Raw genomic sequence first — 19944 nt, 5'->3', positions numbered from 1 at the left:
ACAAGGAAGGGAATAGCAAAGAGAGAGACTTACAGGCCTCACTTCCCCAGGCAGTCTTTTCTTGGTACAATGCAATCATACATCGCATCCCCTGGGAATACTTGGTCCACCCCAATGGGCAGGGCACTATCTGGGCAATCGGTCGTCCCGAGGCACAAGCATAGCAATTGCTATGGTTGAGATTCTGGACAGTATATTTGACTCATTCTATCCAGGCATTCTCATCCCCATACCCTGTTTCAATCTCAAATGTTTGAACTGCCACATTTCAAAGAGGGCCTCCTGTTTTCTCTCCTGTTTTCTCCTTGAGTTTCTCCCTTTCTCTGATGGCAATAGAGGATCGTTTCCATACAGCTATTCTCAATCTGGCTGTTGGGTCTCTACCAGTTATTTGTTCTCTCTGCTCAAGTGTCCTTGGGCATTTAAATCTCCACAAGCTAACACCTCACAAGCATCAAACGTGACGGATTGTGGTACATAACCCTCTGTCACATTCACCCATATTTTGACGGGGTATCCCATCTTACTATTGTCTGGTCATGCCTTTTCCAAGTTGCCAATTGACCAATGCCTTATCTGAGGCCTACAATCACTAGAAACAAAATTAATAGTTGATTTTTCCCTGTCATTATTTTTAACCCTTAGGTTTCCAAATAATTATCAATACAAAGAACAAGATATATGTACACTACTACTAGAACAAAAACCCCTTGGGAGCACGATTCGCTATAGGCCAGTCCTTTCTCTCAATCACAAGTCACACTCATTAGTTACCTGTGAAAATAAAAGGTTAGTTTACAATTGTAAGCTTTTTTCCTGCTCAGAGTCCACTATGAGATTTTTTTCTCTTCGATTTCAACTTCCAACAAGTCTTCTGTAAGAACAGCTTCCCAGGTACCAGGGTCGACAGATGCCTTCACTCAAGTACAGTGAGTCCAACCTTTTTCTGCAGTTCTTACGGCTGTTTCAGTGGTTAGTAGTACTTGGAATAGTCCTTCCCATTCAGGCTGGAGTTTTGATTCTTTCCAGGTCCGAATCAGGACCCAGTTTCCTGGGTGATGGTGGTGAATGGGGAATTCCAAAGGTGGGGTTTGAGCCAACAACCCACGGGTCCTGAGAGACGACAAAGAAGAGGACAACCCCAGAATACAGTTCTTAAGAAAATTCTCTCTTGTTTTGAATTGTGGTATCTCATCCCTTCTGCCCAGATAGGGTAATCCGAACAGCATCTCATATGGTGAAATTCCTATATCCTTTCTTGGTGCTGTTTGAACCTGTAGGAGTGCTAAAGGTAAGCATTTTACCCAAGGAAGTTGGGTTTCTAACACTAATTTAGTTAATTGCTTCTTTAATGTCTGGTTCATTCGCTCCACCTTCCCAGAATAGGAGGGGTGCCAGGGGGTGTGAAAAGCCCACTCAATCTCTAAGGCCTGCATTAACCCTTGCAGTACTTGTGAAGTGAAATGACTTCCTTGATCTGAATCAATGTTTTCAGCTATCCCATATCTAGGGACTATTTGCTCCAGTGATACCTTAGTCACGATGTTCACAGTGGCAGATACGGAGGGGAAAGCTTACACCCATCCAGTCACGTGGTCAATTAGGACAAACAAGTACTTAAGTCTCTCTGCTTTAGGTAACTCAGTAAAGTCTACCTGTATACTTTGGAAAGGTCGAATCCCTGGCTCCCGTCCCCCTCTAGGTGAGTTACAGATGACCTTTTTATTTGCCTTTTGACATATGGTACATCCTCTGCATATTTGCTTCACTAAAGTGTATATTCCTACACAGACATACTTTTTTAGCACAACATCACACATTGCTTGCACCTCCCAATGACTCTCTTGATGTAAAACATCGTATTTGCCTCATTGGTGCTTTATTCAGCATTTCTCTCCCATCAGGAAGTATCCATTTTCCCTCAGACTTCGTGGCTCCTGATTCCTTAAAAAAAACCATTCTCTTAAAACTTTTTAGTTCTTTCTTAGTTTTCAACAATTCCCTGAATGCTCTCTGAATTAATTCTGTTTTCCCTCAGACACTAGATGTCATAAATACTTGACTTCTCTTTCCATATATTGTAATTTATTTTTCGATGCAATCAAGCCCTGTTTTCCCAGAAAGTTGAATAGCTTTTTAGTGGCTTCCTTCACAAATGTTTTCTCCTGTCCTGACAATAAAAGATCATCCACATATTGTAACAGTAACACCCCATCTCTGGAGGTTGGAATTGCTCCAAAATCTGTTCTAGAACTTGCCCAAATAGTTTCGGTGACTCTGTAAACCCTTGAGGTAAAATTGTCCATCTGTGTTGTTGCTTCCGCCCCATTTCAGGGTTTTTCCACTCGAAGGCAAATATATCTTTGCTCTCAGGGTTTGAGAGCACCCCATTAATAACGCCGCTATTCCAGTCTAACAACTTACTATTTGAATGATCAATTTCATCATCAAATCCCTTCCCAACAAGTTAGTCCCTGCCTCAGGTGCATACAATAATTGCCCAGTGATCATTTTATCCCCTAGTCTCAGCTTGGTATCCCCCAAAGGTGGCACTGTTATCCCAGCCCCTTCTACCCCCATCACTTTTTAGGGTTTCATTAGTTAATTTAATCCCTGATACTTTACAGGCCAGTAATGACCTAGATGCCCCAGTGTATTGGGTTCGATGGCAAGGTTCGGGGGGGGGGGCTGCAGTGGCAGCCCCCGCGAGAAAAATCCAGAAGCCTCCCTGTTATAAGTGAGACCATACAAATTTCTTGGTCTATCAGAAATATTTTATTAATTAAGTAAGCAGGCACAAGCAAAACAGCGCTGGGCAGCTGGGGAGTCTCCGCTCCACCACAGCACGCAACTTTCCCTTTTCAGTGGCGCCGTTTTATAGCATCCAAGTTTCGGCTTGTCAGGACTTGTTGGACCTTCTGAAGCTGTGCAGTTCGTTGTTGGGGGTCGTTGTTTTTCTTTCAATGATCATGCATTGTGCTCGTGTTCAAGGGGGAGGGTAGTGAAGCGGGAAACAGTATTTCACAGAGTCTTTGTTTTACCAAGGATGTTTATCCAACACCCCCACCCCACTATCTACTTGCTTAGTCTTCCCCCTTAACAAGGTCGTAAATTGCAAAACCTTATCTTCTCAGCAGATCCTCTGAATTCCTTTTAAAGACAATGAACAAACACCCGCTAATTTATCACAATCCCTCCTTTTTCTTTTTCTAACATATTTTGTTCATTGATGAATTTTTGAAGCACTTGTTTGCTCAATATTAAAGTTTCTGCGTCATCCTCCTCCTGTTCAAGAGATTCATATTTCGCACGCACAAGCATAAGGTGAGCTGCCTCTAATCGGTTTTTTTACAATCGCGATTATTCGATTGAATATACATGGTACAAAAGTTAGTGTTAATATGAGCAGCAACAAAGGTCCTGCTATAGTTGATAGCAGTGTAGTGAGCCAAAGTGAGTAATTAAACCAGGATTCATACCAGTTCTGGTGGGCTTCATTTTCTATTTTTCGTTTTTCTAGCCCTTCTCTCAATTTAGTCATTGTATCCCTTACTACTCCAGTATGATCTGCATATACACAACACTCCTCTCGTAGGGCTGCACACAATCCTCCTTGTTGTAGAAAAATCACATCTAATCCCCTACGATTTTGTCGTACAGATTTCTCTAAAGCTGATACAGATTGCTCGATACGGGCCAAATTCTCATCTACAGCAATGCGTAGAGAGGTAAATTCTTGGCTTTGTTTTACCAGAGAGGTAATTTCAGTTCCGGCTCCTGCAGCCCCCAGAATCATCAGAGTGGCTAAAGTGACAGCCGTAATAGGCTCTCTCTTCCTTAAGTGTTTTTTTTGCCATAGCATGTTGGATGTACATATACTCCTCAGAATGGTAAAGAATCCTAGGTATAATTACTACCTGTACACAAAAATCATGAGACGAGTTGAACAATTTCAAAGATAAGCATGGAGTTACCCCCAGAGACGAACATACCCATCTGGTGTTATCTGCTGGTATTAACCATTTTTCTTTGTCTAACTGTGTAACATTTTCTGTAATATTGCATAGATGGAACTTCTTACTGTGAGAAACACTCCGTAGCCAACAACCCAGGCCCAGGCGGGGATCTCAGTGAAGTAGCAATCCATTCGCGATTGCAATGGCGGGCGCCCCACAAGCAGGAGAGCGCACCTACCAGCTCCAAAAACACAGTTTATATACTTTTTGATGACAGGACCCTCCCCTGTTTCCCCACTGGAGTGGGTAATCCAGGTTCACAATCTATCTGATGCTTCACAGACAATGCCTGGCCTTCAGTTGCCGGCCTGTTTTTGAGATGGTAATGTTTTCTCCCCTTATCTGGCTTGACTTAACATAGTGATTTTCACCTGATTGCTCTAAGGAGTCTGGTTGTCTGCATTTTAGGAGGTCACCTGCTGAGCTTTCTTATCACTGTAAGCATATCTCAATACCACATTCCTTCCTTCTAAACAATGTAACACTGCAAAAACAACATTTCTATTCCCACATCACCAGGGACCGTGCCTACGCATCTGCCATTCCCAGTTACTTCCGTTAACGTTATTCCTACATCCCTTCCCCAATTGCATTGTGGGGGATCGGTTTCGTTTGAACGGGTGGTCTCTCCCAGATCCCCAATGGCGTCGTAATATGAGGGCCTTATATCAAGACATAACCAGCAAGGTCTAGGCACGTCTGGATTTGGTTGATTCAACAACTGATAACTAGCATTCATGATTCTCCATATGTTATTCCCGGTCACCCCTTCATTTCTAATCCCGTACTCCGGGTTTACTGATTTATTAGCAACCTCCAGTGGTTTAGGGCTATTAGGAGTTAGCATTCTAAAAGCTTGTGTAGGCTGAATCCTCAAAACACTCCCCGACAGTTTCTGATTTGGTCCCACCCGTTGGGGACTCTTAGTCTCTTCCTTCTTTATATAGATGATGCCTCCCCTATCAGTCCCCCAGCAGTAGTTATCTGCTGAACAACATGGTGATCTTCCCATCTAATCAGGCTCCATTTAAAAGGTTTGTGAGGGTGCGCAGACCCAGGAACAGTGTAAACAATCGTACCCATTACTATGTATCGCAAAAAAAAAAATGGCTAGGGCCCATTTTCCAGAGTTCTTTACCTGGCCACGTAATTCCCCACCGTTTCACTCTCTGCCTCGCTTGTCAGTTCGGTTGCAGCGAACTACAAGGTGCAGGTTCTTCTTGGCAGCAGCAGTGTTCTTCAGGGGAGTTTCTCAGGTAACCGCGACCTTTTTCTGATCAAACAGGGTCCCCTCTCCTCCTTTTTTTTTTTACGATACATAGACAGTTAGACCATACTTATCGAGTTCGTTTCAACGTGAGCTTTAAGTCATCAGGGCCTGCGACCGCTTCCCATTCGCTTTTCTGGATCGGTCCTTTCACGCGACTGGCATGCGTTCACCCCTTCTCAGCCGTCCGGATAGCCGTCTCTGTGATAAGTAAAACAACATAGGGGCCTCCCCACCGTGGTGTTAAAGACGTTTCTTTCCATGTCTTAATTAGAACCCTATCTCCAGGTTGTATCCTATGGATTGCTATATCTAGCCACCAAGCCTTTCGCTTGCAACTCCCTCCGTCGGTTCATAAGCTGTATTAAATAAGGTTTTAATTGGATATCCTGTACCTGGGGGTGATCAGATGGCATCTCTAAATCATAAGGCATACCATACAGCCTTTCAAAAGGTGAGATTCCGACATCGGCTCGGGGCTATGTCCGGATATTCAATAGTGCAAGCGGTAAACATTTCACCCAGGAGGTTTTAGTCTCTATCATAAGCTTTGTTAGTTGCTTTTTAATTCCACCATTCATTCGTTCTACCTTTCCCGAACTCTGAGGATGCCAGGGAGTGTGATATTCCCATTTAATTCCCAGAGCCTTCATCGTGTCTCGGGATACCTTTGACACAAAGTGTGGGCCTCGATCAGAGTCAATTGCTTCTATTACCCCGTATCTGGGTATGATGCTTTCTAATAATATCTTTACCACGGTTTGAGCTGTGGCCCTTGCCGTAGGGAATGCTTCAACAAAGTTTGTGAGGTGGTCTACAATAACCAATAAGTATCTATATCGCCCCGTTTTTGGAAGTTCAGTAAAATCTAATTGAATCTTTGCAAAAGGTCGATGTGCCAATTCTCGTCCTCCTCCCGGGACCCTTTTTCTCATGTGTTGAGCATTTACCCTCCGACAAGTTATGCAATCATTTACGATCCTCTTTGCTATATTATAAATCCCTATACACATATAATATGTGGCAAATTGATCCACCAACGCCTGAGTACCCCAGTGCGTCTGTTCATGAAATCTCCGTAGCACCCTCATAGCTACTGATTTTGGTAACACTTCCCGTCCATCAGGCAGTACCCATTTCCCTTTATCGTTTTTTTTTTGGTTTTTTTTTTTGTTTGTTTTTTTTTTGTTTTGAACCCCCATTTGTGTCATCTTGTCTTCTTCTGTAATAGTGAAACAGAGTAAGGGGAGGGGAATGGGTCCATTCGACCACAGGGAGTTAGTCGGCCCGCACTTGTAGCAGTTTTTATAAGGCGGGCTTTCTTCCTCAGAACAATTGCATTCAATCCCATCAACTCCCCATTCACTCCAGCAATCATAACATGGAAATTCCTTTAAGTCTTTCCCACAGTATTAAGTATTATATTAAGCATTATTATATATTATTATATTATTATTATATTAATTACTATATCTTAAGTATAAGTATTAAGTATTTCCCACAGTCTGGGCAATCTTCCCTCGTTCTTCTAATTCTTATACTCATTAATGCTGCCCTTTTTGCCTCCTGATCTGCTAGATTATTACCCCTAACCTGAGAGGTGAGGCCTTTTTGATGCCCTTTTATATGTACTACGGCAATTTCTTTGGGCTCTCTGATAGCTTGTAAAACCTGGGTAATCAATTCCTGATGTATTAAACCCTTTCCTTGTGAATTGATGAGCCCCCTTTCTTCCCATATTTTACCAAATGTATGTACTACCCCATAAGCATATTTTGAATCTGTATATATTGTACCGCTTTTATTTTTCAACAATTTTAGGGCCCGCAATATGGCATATAGCTCGCAAGCTTGGGCGGACCAGCTAGGACTCAAAGGTCCAGATTCCACTATCTCAAATGTTTTCCCGTTTACTAACGCGTATCCTGATTTTTGCTTTCCCTCGACTACTCTCGAGGAACCATCCACATATATCTGTTCACCGATGGGTAATTCCACCTCCTCTAGATCAGGTCTCAATTTCGTTTGCTCTTCTATATTTCGGAGGCAATCGTGTCCTAAGGACTCATTTGGTTCCCCATAAAGAAATTGAGCAGGGTTCTGTAGGGAGGTTGTTTCTAATGTTAATTTTGGAGAGGAAATCAAAATTCCTTCATATTTTAATAATCTGGCGTCAGTGATCCATTTCTCTGCCTTCTGTTGCAGTACCCCGCATATATTGTGTAGAGATATTACTTTGATTTCCCCCCCAAAAGTGATCTTCTGTGCTTCTTCCGCTAACAAGGCAGCAGCTACCACTACCTGCAAACAGTTTGGCCAACCCCGGCTAACCGGATCCAATAATTTAGACAAATAGGCCACAGGTTTGTTTTTTTTTTTTTAACTTCTTGCCCATTCCGTATGCTGTGCCTGCTGCGCTGTTCACAAAAAAAACAAAACAAAACAAAACAGCCTCCTTAAATCTGGTAAGCTTAACACTGGGGGGCGTACTAGTTCCTCCTTTAACTTGTTCAGTCGTTCCTCATCTTCTTTTGTCCATTTGAGTAATCCATCCTTATTCAGCTTGTTATATAAAAATTTAACCTTTCCACTATAATCTTCTATCCATTGTCTACAGTATCCGGTCAACCCTAACAGTTGCCGTACCTGCCTTTTAGTTCACGGGGACGCTAAAGCCAATATTCCACTGATTCTGCCTGGGTCTAACTTCTTAGTCCCCTTACTTAACTGGTGACCCAGGTACTTTATCTCTTGCTCCACAATTTGTAATTTTGCCCCTCCTTTTTCTTTTAAAGGGTACAGAGGGTACAGATTAACTCGATTCTCTGAGCCAATCCAAAGGCTCGCATATTCGCTCCCCTCTAAACAAAAAGGTTCCTTTGTATTTACATAAATGTTTAAGGCTTGGCAAACCCAGTCTTCAAACGACCCAAATATGGGCCAATAATTTGCCTACCTCCCCAAACTTCAACACAATAATGAATCATTTTTACTTTATCCTTTCCCCGCCTAAAAGGGGAATCACTCCAATTCTTAATCATTAACCCCAGTGGACTATCTGTGGGAATAGGGGGCAACCTAGCACTAGGCATTACCCCACCCATGGGACCAGAAGGCTTACTCTTCTTCTGTCCCATCTTCCGGAGTGCCTTCACACACACACACAGCCGCTTCCCCCTGGTCGTGGCCCAGTCCCTCGCGGGATGTGGGAACCGCACTACTGAGGGGTCCGCACTCACTTCGTCCGCAATTGGACGTCTCACACAGACGCACTCCGGGATCACCAACCCCAACCGAACGGATCACCGGCCTATACTTACCCACCCCGTGGGTCTTCGTTCGGTCTTCGTGCACAAAGATTGCTTGGGGTTACCGGTTTTATTTGCTTGTGCCTAATTTTGGGTTCGTCGGTGAAGGGCTCGAGCGGGATTTCCCGTTCCCGGGGCCGCCAGAATCGGCGGGGCGCCTCCCCTAGAGGGATTCCCAGTCAATCCGTCTTTATCCGAGTCACGGCACCAAATTTGTTATAAGTGAGACCATACAAATTTCTTGGTCTATCAGAAATATTTTATTAATTAAGTAAGCAGGCACAAGCAAAACAGCGCTGGGCGGCTGGGGAGTCTCCGCTCCACCACAGCACGCAACTTTCCCCTTTCAGTGTCGCCGTTTTATAGCATCCAAGTTTCGGCTTGTCAGGACTTGTTGGACCTTCTGAAGCTGTGCAGTTCGTTGTTGGGGGTCGTTGTTTTTCTTTCAATGATCATGCATTGTGCTCGTGTTCAAGGGGGAGGGTAGTGAAGCGGGAAACAGTATTTCACAGAGTCTTTGTTTTACCAAGGATGTTTATCCAACACCCCCACCCCACTATCTACTTGCTTAGTCTTCCCCCTTAACAAGGTCGTAAATTGCAAAACCTTATCTTCTCAGCAGATCCTCTGAATTCCTTTTAAAGACAATGAACAAACACCCGCTAATTTATCACACTCCCCATGGCAGATAAGGGACAATTTCAGCCGGCCCCAAAGGGGCCCACCGCTGCCCAGAGCCAAGCCATGAGCAACACAGTCCGTGCCTCTGTGAGAGCACATCCAAGAAAATGAAAACGAACAAACAAAAACCTGCTGCTCAACAGCAGCTGGGAGTACGAGGAGTGAGAAACCTTCCCGCAGACACCAAAGTCAGCACAGAAGGAGGGGGAGGAGGCACTCCAGGCGCCTGAGCCGAAGCCCCACTGTGGCCTGTGGAGAGGCCCCTGGTGGAGCAGGCTGTCGTCGTCCCCCCCCCCCGTCCCCCGTCCCTCCCTATTACTTGGGAAACTGACCAAACACCACAGCAAATATACCAAAACTTCTAGACTGTTACTTAGATAATGCCTACATCCTCTTTCCCTGCTCATTCAACTTCAAACAGCTCTGTCAACCACTACATACCACACCTTTAACACCTTCAATAACCCTTTTTAACACTTCTTTCTATCTTTCTCCAGCCTGTACTTTCACCAAAGGCTCAGTCATTGGCCAACTTAATTCCATACCTTTCTCCCTCCAGGATGCTGAAACAACATATCAGTATACCATATTTCATCCCATTTTCCTTCTCTCCTTCTTCCACTCTGGATATTCCTACCTGAAGTGGCCAGCCTGGCCACACTTAAAACACCCCATCAAAACCTGTCCCTGCTAAGATTCAGGCTGCAACACAGGCAGCCTTCCTTGCCTGCCATTCCTTCATCTCTCCTCCTCTCCTTTCCATCCTGGCCCCGACTCCCCCTGAAGAGTTTCTTCCTCTTTCTCCAATCCTCTGCCTGACTACCTGCTACACTGTCAATACCATTAGTTTCGCTCTCTGCCTTTTCCTTCTCATCTCCCCTCCTGACACACACCTTCAGGGCTTCCCACAGGAAGGCCCCCCACAGTGACTGTTCACTACATCCCCCCACCTTCTGGAGCTTTTTCTGTATATCTTCCAAGCTTTAATCACAAAATGAACTTTCAAGAGGCCTTGGGATACCGGGTCCTCGGAACTCACCCCCAAGCACTCCCCCACCCCAACCCCAAGTCTCCCACATGACCCCTTGTGCTGCACACTATCACCACTCCAGCCAGGATCAGCAAGTGGGTATTTCTGCCCTGCCGGTATTACCCCTGGTCCCAGAGGATGAGCTCCTTCTCATTCTTGTATAGCAGCTCTCCTCCTGATCATTCTCATTTCTTCCCCTGTAAACAACAGACTTAGTATAGACATCATTTCCCCCCAGGAGTATAAGTTAGGTCCTAGGAACTGGTCTAATAGTTCAGCTAGCCTGATGGGATCCTCAATTAAAGACTTCATCTCCTTAAAACTCCTAACCTCTCTGCTGGTAAGGAGGGGGGGAGCTCACCTAAGAGGATACATAGGAGTGTTAGTACTGCTAGTATCAGGGAAGGCGAAATTCTCAGTATCTCTTCTAGGTTGTTCTAATTCTTGCCGGAGCCTAGAGTGCACTCCTTCTCCAGGGACAGTGTTAATTGCAGGCCCTGTCTCCCTTCCTGGAGCGACTGCTGCTGCCACCGGTGCAATATTAGGATTATAGGGAGCATAACTTGGCTCCTTCTCCGAAAAAGGAATCTTATTGTTTACATATAAATTTCAAGTCTGAATTTTCATCAGACCCATATTTTGGCCAAAATACTGCTGTTTCCTTAATTGGTTCTTTTGTCCAGTCTGATACACAATATTTAACCATTTTCTTCTTTTATCATTTCCTCCAATTTTGTGATTATTTTTCCAATTTCTTATCATTCTTCAGGAAGAATTTTCGGTAGGCACTCCCCCAGGGATATCTCCCTGTTCCTTGGAACCCATATTTTCCCATTTGTCCTAGCCCTTGTCAGTGTGCTGCTACAGAAATTTACCTCCTGCAGGGTACCACACACTAACGTTCTGATTCTGGAAAATGGGGGTGTACTGCCAAGCACTTTACCGTGCAAGGGGTACTGCACGCCTATGAGTTTACCAGATTCCCTGGTGTACTGCCAAGCACTTCCCTGTGCAAGGGCTTACCGTACACCAAATTTCCCGAGACTCTTCCTTTCTCTCTCTTATCTCATGCTTCATCCGGCTCTGGCTGTGCCCCTCGTGGAGCTACGGAACCGCGGATCAGGACTCCACACTTGCTTTGTACAAAAGTACGTTTCAATCACACATCACACAGAGTCTCACCCGACCCCCAAGGCAATACTTAATATTTCTTACCTCGGTCTGTGCACAGAGTTACCGGATCAGTTCTTAAACCCGGAGTGCCTACCTTCTTCCCTTCCCCACTACTTCATGGATCCTGCCTCTTTAATCAGTTTCGGGCCCTCTGTCAGCTCTCCGCAGAACCGCCACCGTTGATGCACAGGACCGCTGAAATCAGCGGGGCATGCCTTCCTGCTGCTGCGGCGGTGGGGCTCCCCGGTAGGTGACTGGATCCCGGACGAGCCCCCAGATTGTGAGAAACACTCCGTAGCCAATAACTTAGGCTCAGGCGAGGATCTCAGTGAAGTAGTAATTTATTCGCGATTGCAATGGCGGGCGTTCCACAAGCAGGAGGGCGCCTACTAGTCACACAGTATGGTTTATATACTTTCTTTCCTCGATGACCGGGACTCTCCCCTGTTTCCCCACTGAGTAGGTAATCCAGGTTCACAATCTATCTGATGCTTCACAGACAATGCATGGCCTTCAGTTGCTGGTCTGTTAAATTTCAAATTTCTTTTGATTTTTTTACTATTTGAAGTGGTAATGTTTCTTCACTTATCTGACTGGACTTGACACCATGATCTTCACCTAATTGTTCTAAGGAGTCTGGTTGTCTGCATTTTACAAGGTCACCTGCTAAGTTTTCTTATCACTGCAAGCATATCTCAATACCACATTCCTTACCTTTAAACAATGTAACTCTGCAAAAACAACATTTTTATTCCCACATACGGCACCCAACATAGAACATCTTCTATGCTTTATGGATACCTTACAAAACAACAGTATACCAACCAAACAAAATTCCAAGAAGAATACCTTTGGAAAAGATGGTTCTTGTCTGTCCCCACGGTGAGCCAGCTGAGGTGAGGAGTCCCTCCGAGAATTTCCTGGCGCACGCCTAGAGAGTCCCACATCTCAGCAGCTCCTGCAGCTGGACAGAGTGTCCCATCTGGGTCGCCAAACTGATGCAGTGAAAACTCAATAACTAAAGTTATTAAGCAGGTATTCTTTATTACGGTGCCGGGTGTGTGTGGGATCGATCTGCCTAACACACACCAAGGGTTACCGGCAGTGTGCTTTTATTAGTGGCCTATATGCATATTCATCTAATTTCCCATAAGTCTCTTGCATATTCATCAGCTCTCCAAAGAATCATTAACATAGGTTCCCGCCCCCATTCGCATGCGTACTGGAGTCCTTGGGTGGTCATCCAGCATACTCTGGTGGTCTTTTGATGAAGGCCAGAAGTCTTCCTCGCTGCTAAACTTCTGACCTTTCCTGTCTTTGACAGACATCAGCAGTCAAGCCAGTTCTTTCTGGTGCTATTATCTATGCATACACTCTTTTACTCCCTTAACTTTGTGGTCATTAACATATAATTGTGTTATCTAAGACCTATGGAATCAACATCCTTTATCTTGTTCCCTGTCTCACTAGAGTCAAAGAACTGAGCATGTAGTTCAAAGACAAAACAGAAATTTTGCTAGTGAAGGCTGAAAAAATAGTGATAACTGCATTGCTAGCCAGTGCTGGGAAGCACTGACATGTTACAATTTCTTTTGGGAAATGAAGTGTCTCTGCTTGTAGTATTTCATTAAAAAAATCTATTTTTTGTCAACCTTAAATGATATTAAACACAAACAGGAAGAAACACACTGAAACAAATGAAGTTTCTAAAGTTTTAAAAGTTTAAAAAATGGATAAGTCGCCTTAGTTAATAGCAGTTCATTGAGTAAAATATTGAGTGGAAAAACTCTTACACTGCATTAGAGGTACTTATTAGCTGGGTAGCAGCTCTTTAAGTTGTCTTTAACACACTCAGGATTTCAGAGTAAAAAGCTATAAAGTGTATGTGTGTGGGGGGGTGGGGAGCAGAAGGAACTGCCAAAAATAGAGGAATGCTCTTTCTGTCACTGTTGCTTGTCATTCTTTTGTGTTGGGTTAAAGGGGACTTAGAGTCTGGAGTTTGCCTGTTTCATAGCCCTGTAAGGGCTTTCAGTGAGACAGTCTCACAAAGCTGAAATTATTTATGGTTCAATGTTTGCCAGTTTCAGAGCCCTGCTAAGAGCTTTCACTGAGACAGTTTCACAAAGTTGAACATATTTAATAAGGCAACAGATATAACAGATTTGGAATTGCCGTTGATAAATACTCTTACTGGAATAGCGCTAATATATGATAACAGTGCTTGCAAAATGCTATCCTGGGTATTCCTCATCAAAGGGTGAAAGCACAGAGCTTACCAAGAAGGCATCCCTGTCTTGGTGAAGGAGAAGGAGCACAACCCATCGACTGCCTCTTCTAGGTTTCCAATTTCTTCTCCCTGCCTCGCCCCAGCTCTTCTTTTTTCCTCACTCTAACTTTCTTCCTAACACTAACTTCCTCTTTCTTTTTCTTTTTTCTATTTTTTTCTTTCTTCTTCTTTTTTTTTTTCACTAATGTCTAACACTCTTTTGTATCCTAACCTCATTTGTTCCCTGCCCCTGGGGTGAAATTTAACATGATTTGGGTGAAGAGTCAAGTACTATAGTCATATATGTTTAGCATGTACTTCTTTAAGCTCATTATCATATTCTGGGGTGTGAACTTTAATATTTATTTTACACATAATGAAGCAAAAGGTTTTACTTGGTCACTGTGGCCCTCAAGATTCTGTTCTTGCCACCATGTTGGCTGTCACCAATCACCTCCTTATTTTCCATGTGACTTAGGATAGTTTCCAGGAGGATCTGCTCCATCTGCTCTTGCGAGGCTCAGAGATGAGACTGACTCACCTGTAGTTCCTGGGTCTTCCTTTTTCCCTTTTTAAAAATGGGGGTTATGTTTCCCCTGTTCCAGTCAGTGGGAACTCTACCAGACTGCCATGACTTCTCAAATATGATGGACAGTGGCTTAGAAACTTCATCCACCAGTTCCCTCAGGACCCATGGATGCACCTCATCAGGTCCCATGGACTTGCGCACCTTCAGGTTCCTTAGCTGGTCTTGAAACCGATCTTCTCCAGTAGTGGGAGGTTCTTCATTCTCCCAGTCCCTGCCTTTGCCTTCTGGGACTTGGGCAATGTGGTTACAGCTCTTGCTGGTGAAGACTGAGGCAAAAAATTCATTGAGTACCTCAGCCTTCTCTGTATTCCAGGTAACCAGGTCTCCTGTTTCCTTCCAGAGAGGGCCCACAATTTCTCTAGTCTTCCTTTTATCACTGATGTACCCATAGAAGCCTTTCTTGTTGCCCTTGATGTACTGGCCAAAGGGCTAAAAAGGGCTAAAAATTCTAAAAGGGCTTTGGCTTTCCTAACCTGATCCCTGGCTGCTTGGACAATTTCTTTGTATTCCTCACAGGCTATCTGTCCTTGCCTCCACTCTCTGTAGGCCTCCTGTTTCTGCTTGACTTTGACCTGGAGTTCTTTGTTCATCCATGGATGCCTCCTGGTGTTTTTGCCTGACTTCCTCTTTGTTGGGATGCATTGCTCTGGAGCTTGGAGGAGGTGATCCTTGAATATTAACCAGCTTTCTTGTGCCCGTCTTCCCCCCAGCGTTTTGTCCCACAGGACTCTACCAAGCAGATTCCTGAAGAGGCCAAAGTCTGCTCTCCTGAAATACAGGGTAGTAAGCTTGCTGTACTTTGTCCTCCTTGCCCTCAGGATCCTAAACTGCACCATGTCATGGTCACTGCAGCCAAGGCTGCCCTTGCGTTTCACATTCCCCACCAGCCCCTCCTTGATGGTGAGAATGAGGTCCAGCATAGCACCTCTCCTCATTGGCTCCTCTATCCCTTGGAGAAGGAAGTTGTCATCAGTGCATTCCAGGAACCTCCTGGATGGCCAAAGCCCTGCTGTGCTGTCCCTCCAACACATATCGGTGTGGTTGAAGTCCCCTATGAGAACCAGGGCTTGTGAATCTGAGTCTGCTCCTGTCTGTCTATAGAGGGCCTCATCTGCTTGGTCTTCTTGATCAGGTGGCCTGTAGCAGACCCCCACTATAATGTCATTTGCCCCTTCCCTCCCTTTAATCCTGACCCATAAGCTCTCTGTCAGCTCCTCATCCATCCCCAGGCAGAGCTCCATGCACTCCAGCAGCTCATTGACATAGAGGGCAACACCCCCTCCTTGTTTCTCGTGCCTGTCTTTTCTAAAGAGCCTGTATCCTTCAATTCCAACACCCCAGTCATGGGAGCCATCCCACCATGTCTCTGTAATGCCAATGAGGTCATAGCCCTGCAGGCATGTGTACATCTCTAACTCCTCTTGTTTATTCCCCATGTGTGAGCATAGAGACATTTAAGTTGGGCCCCTGATGAAGCTGACTTACTGGCTGGAGTGTCTGGAATTCCTTTGTGCTGCTTTTCAGGTGCTCTCCTGCTGACCCATGACCCTTCTCCAGGCTCTGGGCATCTATCACTGACACTAGCCTCAAACTGGGAGGAGCGGGATGAATTAAGGTTCCCCTCCCCCAGCAACTCCCATTTAGAGCCCTCTTCACCAGCTTGGCAAACCTATGACCAAAGATGCTTTTCCCCTTCTCTGACAGGTGGACCCCATCAGCCCCCAGCAGACCAGGTTTCTCAAAGCGATTCCCATGGTCATAGAATCATAGAATCATATAATTGTTAAGGTTACAAAAGACCTCCAAGATCATCTAGTCCAACTGATCCTTACCACGAATATCACCCAGTAAACCATGTCACTAAGCACCACGTCCAACCTTTTCTAAAACACCCCCAGGGATGGTGACTCCACCACCTCCCTGGGCAACCTCTCACAATGCCTAACTACTCTTGCTGAGAAGAAATGTCTCCTAAATTCCAACCTGAACCTCCCCTAGTGCAACTTGAGGCCATTCCCTCTTGTCTTATCGCTAGTTATCTGTGTGAAGAGGCTGACCCTCAGCTCCCCACAACTTCCTTTCAGGTAGTTGTAGAGAGCAATAAGTTATCCCCTGAGCCTTCTCTTCTCCAGACTAAACAACCCCAGTTTCCTCAACCACTCCTCATAATACCTGTGTTCCAGACCCTTCATCAGCTTCTCTGGACATGCTCCAGGGCCTCAATGTGTTTCTTGAAGTGAGAGGCCCAGAAGCGGGCCCAGAACTGAACACAGTACTCAAGGTACGGCCTCACCAGAGCTGAGTACAGGAGGATGATCACCTCCTTGGTCCTGCTGGCTACACTATTCCTGATACTAGCCAGGATGCCGTTGGCCTTCTTGGCCACCTGGGCACGCTGCTGGCTCATGTTCAGGCAAGCATTAACCAACACCCCCAGATCCTTTTCCTCTGCACAGCTTTCCAGACACTCTGCCCCGAGCCCATAGCATTGCATGGGGTTGAGGTGGCCAAAGTGCAGGACCCAGCACTTAGCCATGTTGAACCTCATCCCATTGGCCTCTGCCCAGGAATCCAGCCTTCCCAGGTCCCTCTGCAGGGCCTTCCTACTCTCGGGCAGACTGACACTTCCCCCCAACTTGGTGTCGTCTGCAAACTTCCTGAGGGTGCACTCAATTCCCTAGTCCAACTCATCATTAAAGACACTAAAGAGGATGGGCCCCAACACTGACCCCGGGGGAACACCACTCATGACGAATTGCTAGCTGGATTTCACTCCATTCACCACCTCTCTCTGGGCCTGGTCATCCAGCCAGTTTTTAACCCAACAAAGAGCATACGTGTCCAAGCCATGGGCTGCCAGCTTCTCCAGGAGAATACTGTGGGAGACCGTGTCAAAGGCTTTGCTGAATTCTAGGTAGACTACGTCAACAGCCTTTCCCTCATCCACCAGGAGGGTTACCTGGTCATAGAAGGAGATGAGATTGGTCAGGCAGGACTTGCCTTTCATGAACCCATGCTGACTGGGCCAGATCCCCTGGTCTAAGTAGCTGAACCTCTGTCTGAAACACCAACCATCCTGGAACCATCCATTGATTTGCCAGATTTGACTGGCCCTTTCAATCCCCTTCCCTTTTACGAGCAGGACTGATGAAGAAAACATCTGCACTCCCAAGTCCTTTACTGCTGCTCCCAGGGCTCTGTAATCCCTCTTGATAATCCTCAAACTGCTGTTGGCTGCATCACTGGTGCCCACATGAAACAGCAGGAGTGGATAATATTCATTAGGCTGTACAAGGCTTCTCAGTCTCTTGATGACATCCGTGATACAAGCCCCAGGTAAGCATCAGACTTCCCTCAAGAGCGGATCAGGTCAGCAGATGGATGCCTCTGTACCTTTCAGAAGAGAGTCTCCTACTACTATCACCTTTCACCTTTTCTTAGGTGGACTAGATGTTACATGGGGAGCAGACCAGGCTGTCTTATTCAGCTCCACCCTCCCTGCAATATGTCTTTCCTTTTCAGTCCACAGAGGAGTGAAGCAATTCTGTAAGGAACTCGGGCTTTGGGGTAAGACTCTTCTTCCTGCTGGTTCTTGTTGTTGCCAGCTTCCACTTCCCTGTGTTATTGGCCCCCTTCCCTTCTGTGAATGCCAGTAAGGGAGTTTCAGGCTGTTTGGTCATGGGGTGTGGGTCCCCTGAAGACTGTACTAGGATCCAGCTGTCTTACTCCTCTTCAGCCTCCCTGATGCTAAGCAGCCTTCTCACTGCAGTTCGTCCACCTGGTGCAGGAGGTCCTCCACCTGGGCACACTTTTTTTCAGGCAGGTCTGCCACATGTCCCTGCCCCAGGGGAAAGATCTAGTCACTTCCAGCAGTCAAAAGTCTGCACTGCAACCTCACCCCTCGGTAGCTGTGTCTGGGTGGAGGCATCAGCCACCACTGGAGAAGACAGAACAGACCACGCAGCCAGAGCCGCAGCCTTTGCCCTGAGAAAAGTGCTCACTATTCTGCCTTGAGGAGCGGGAAAGATGGAAAAGATGTGTGCCCTTGGCCTGTGGAGATCTGGGTGCGGGGTTAAGGTGTACTATGCGCTTCCTGCTTGGATAGTGGAATGGCGCTTCCTCAAAGGGGTGCCTTCCCGCGCAAACTGCCATGCAAACTGCCACGCCACGCCCTGACTGATGCGCCATGCCCTGTTTGTCCACTCGAGCTCCCTATGGGTTGCTTATGGAGGAGTGGGGGGTGATGGATGTTACTGCTGGCCCTACCCACAACTCGTAGTTTTCTCACAAACCGCAAGCCCCTAGCAGGACTCTGTACTCCCCTGGAGCTTCCCTAGCTCAGGAAATCCCTCTCTATGCCGTGATCCTCCGCTCCACTGCAGAATGCGCCCGCCCAGAGCTGATCGCCTCGGCGAACATGAAAAGAACCAGCAGGTGGATCAGGCTGCTAAGACTGAAGTGGCATGGGTGGATCTGGACTGGCAACGTAAGGGTGAATTATTTATAGCTTGGTGGGTGATGACACCTCAGGCCATCAAGGAAGAGATGCAACATACAGATGGTCTCATGATCAAGGAGCTGACCATGGACACTATTGCACAGGTGTGGTGGTTTTAATCAGCTGTACAGCTGAGCTCCACCACAACCAATGTCTCACTCCACCTCCACAAAGGGAAAGGGGGAGAAAATAAGGTGAAAAGGGCTCAAGGGTTGAGATAAGCTCAACAGGGAGATCACTCAACAATTATGATGGGCAAAACAGACTCGGTGTAGGGAGATTAGAGAAATTTATTGCCTATTTGTAGCAAGCTAGAGCAGTGAGAAACAAAGAAAAACTAAAACCACCTTCCCCCCATCCACCCTCTTCCATCTCCTCCCCCCGAGCGGCACAGGGGAACAGGGGAATGGGAGTTGTGGTTAGTCTTCGCATTCAAAGATATCAAAGAGGCCTTAAAATCTGCTCCTGCACTGGGACTCACAGATTACCCCAAACCGTTTGATTTTTTTGATTTGGGTAAAACAAATTTGGCATTGGGGAGATTGATATAATTTATTGCCTATTACTAACAGACTAGAGCAGTGAGAATCTAAAAGCAAACTAAAAAAACCTTTCCCCTCCATCTACCCTCTTCTATGTCCTCCCCCCGAGCGGTGCAAGGGAACAGGGAATGTGTGTTGCAGTCAATCCATACTGCTTCATCTCCACCTCTCCTTCACCGCCACTCTCTTCCCCTGCTCCAATGTGGGGTCCCTCCCATGGGATGCAGTACTTCCCGAACTGATCCTGCATGGGCTTCCCACAGGCAGCAGCTCTTCAAGAACTGCTCCAAATAAGGGTCCATACCATGGGGTCCATCCATCAGGAGCAAACTGCTCCAACATGGGTCCCCCATGGACGGCAGCTCCTGCCAGGTCACCTGTTCCTGTGTGGGCTCCTCTCCACATGCTACAGGTCTGGCCTGGAGTCTGCTCCAGCAGGGGTTCTTCATAGGTCACAGCTTCCTTCAGGTCAGATCCATCTGCTCCACCGGGGGCTCCTTCATGTGCTGCAGTGTGGAGATCTGCTCTGCCATGGTACTCCATAGGCTGCAGGCGGACAGCCTGTTCCACCATG

General features: G+C 46.1%; 1 protein-coding gene and 1 long non-coding RNA gene across 2 annotated transcripts in view; one reads left to right on the top strand and one right to left on the bottom strand.

The window, feature by feature from the left end:
- Positions 1 to 19944, top strand: part of LOC125181591 (microtubule-associated protein 1B-like) — a 66309-nt gene that overhangs the window by 28317 nt on the left and 18048 nt on the right. The gene's annotated exons all lie outside the window — the stretch shown is intronic.
- On the bottom strand, positions 2753 to 10373 carry LOC136788709 (uncharacterized). The gene is made up of 2 exons (XR_010827341.1): positions 4528 to 10373; positions 2753 to 4076 (listed from the first exon to the last, which is right to left on the bottom strand). It is a non-coding gene; the product is annotated as an uncharacterized lncRNA (long non-coding RNA).

Source organism: Anser cygnoides, chromosome W (assembly GCF_040182565.1).
Source record: "Anser cygnoides isolate HZ-2024a breed goose chromosome W, Taihu_goose_T2T_genome, whole genome shotgun sequence".
Classification (NCBI taxonomy): domain Eukaryota; kingdom Metazoa; phylum Chordata; class Aves; order Anseriformes; family Anatidae; genus Anser; species Anser cygnoides.
Note: the sequence above shows the minus strand (reverse complement) of the source record. Positions and strands in the feature narration are given on the sequence as shown.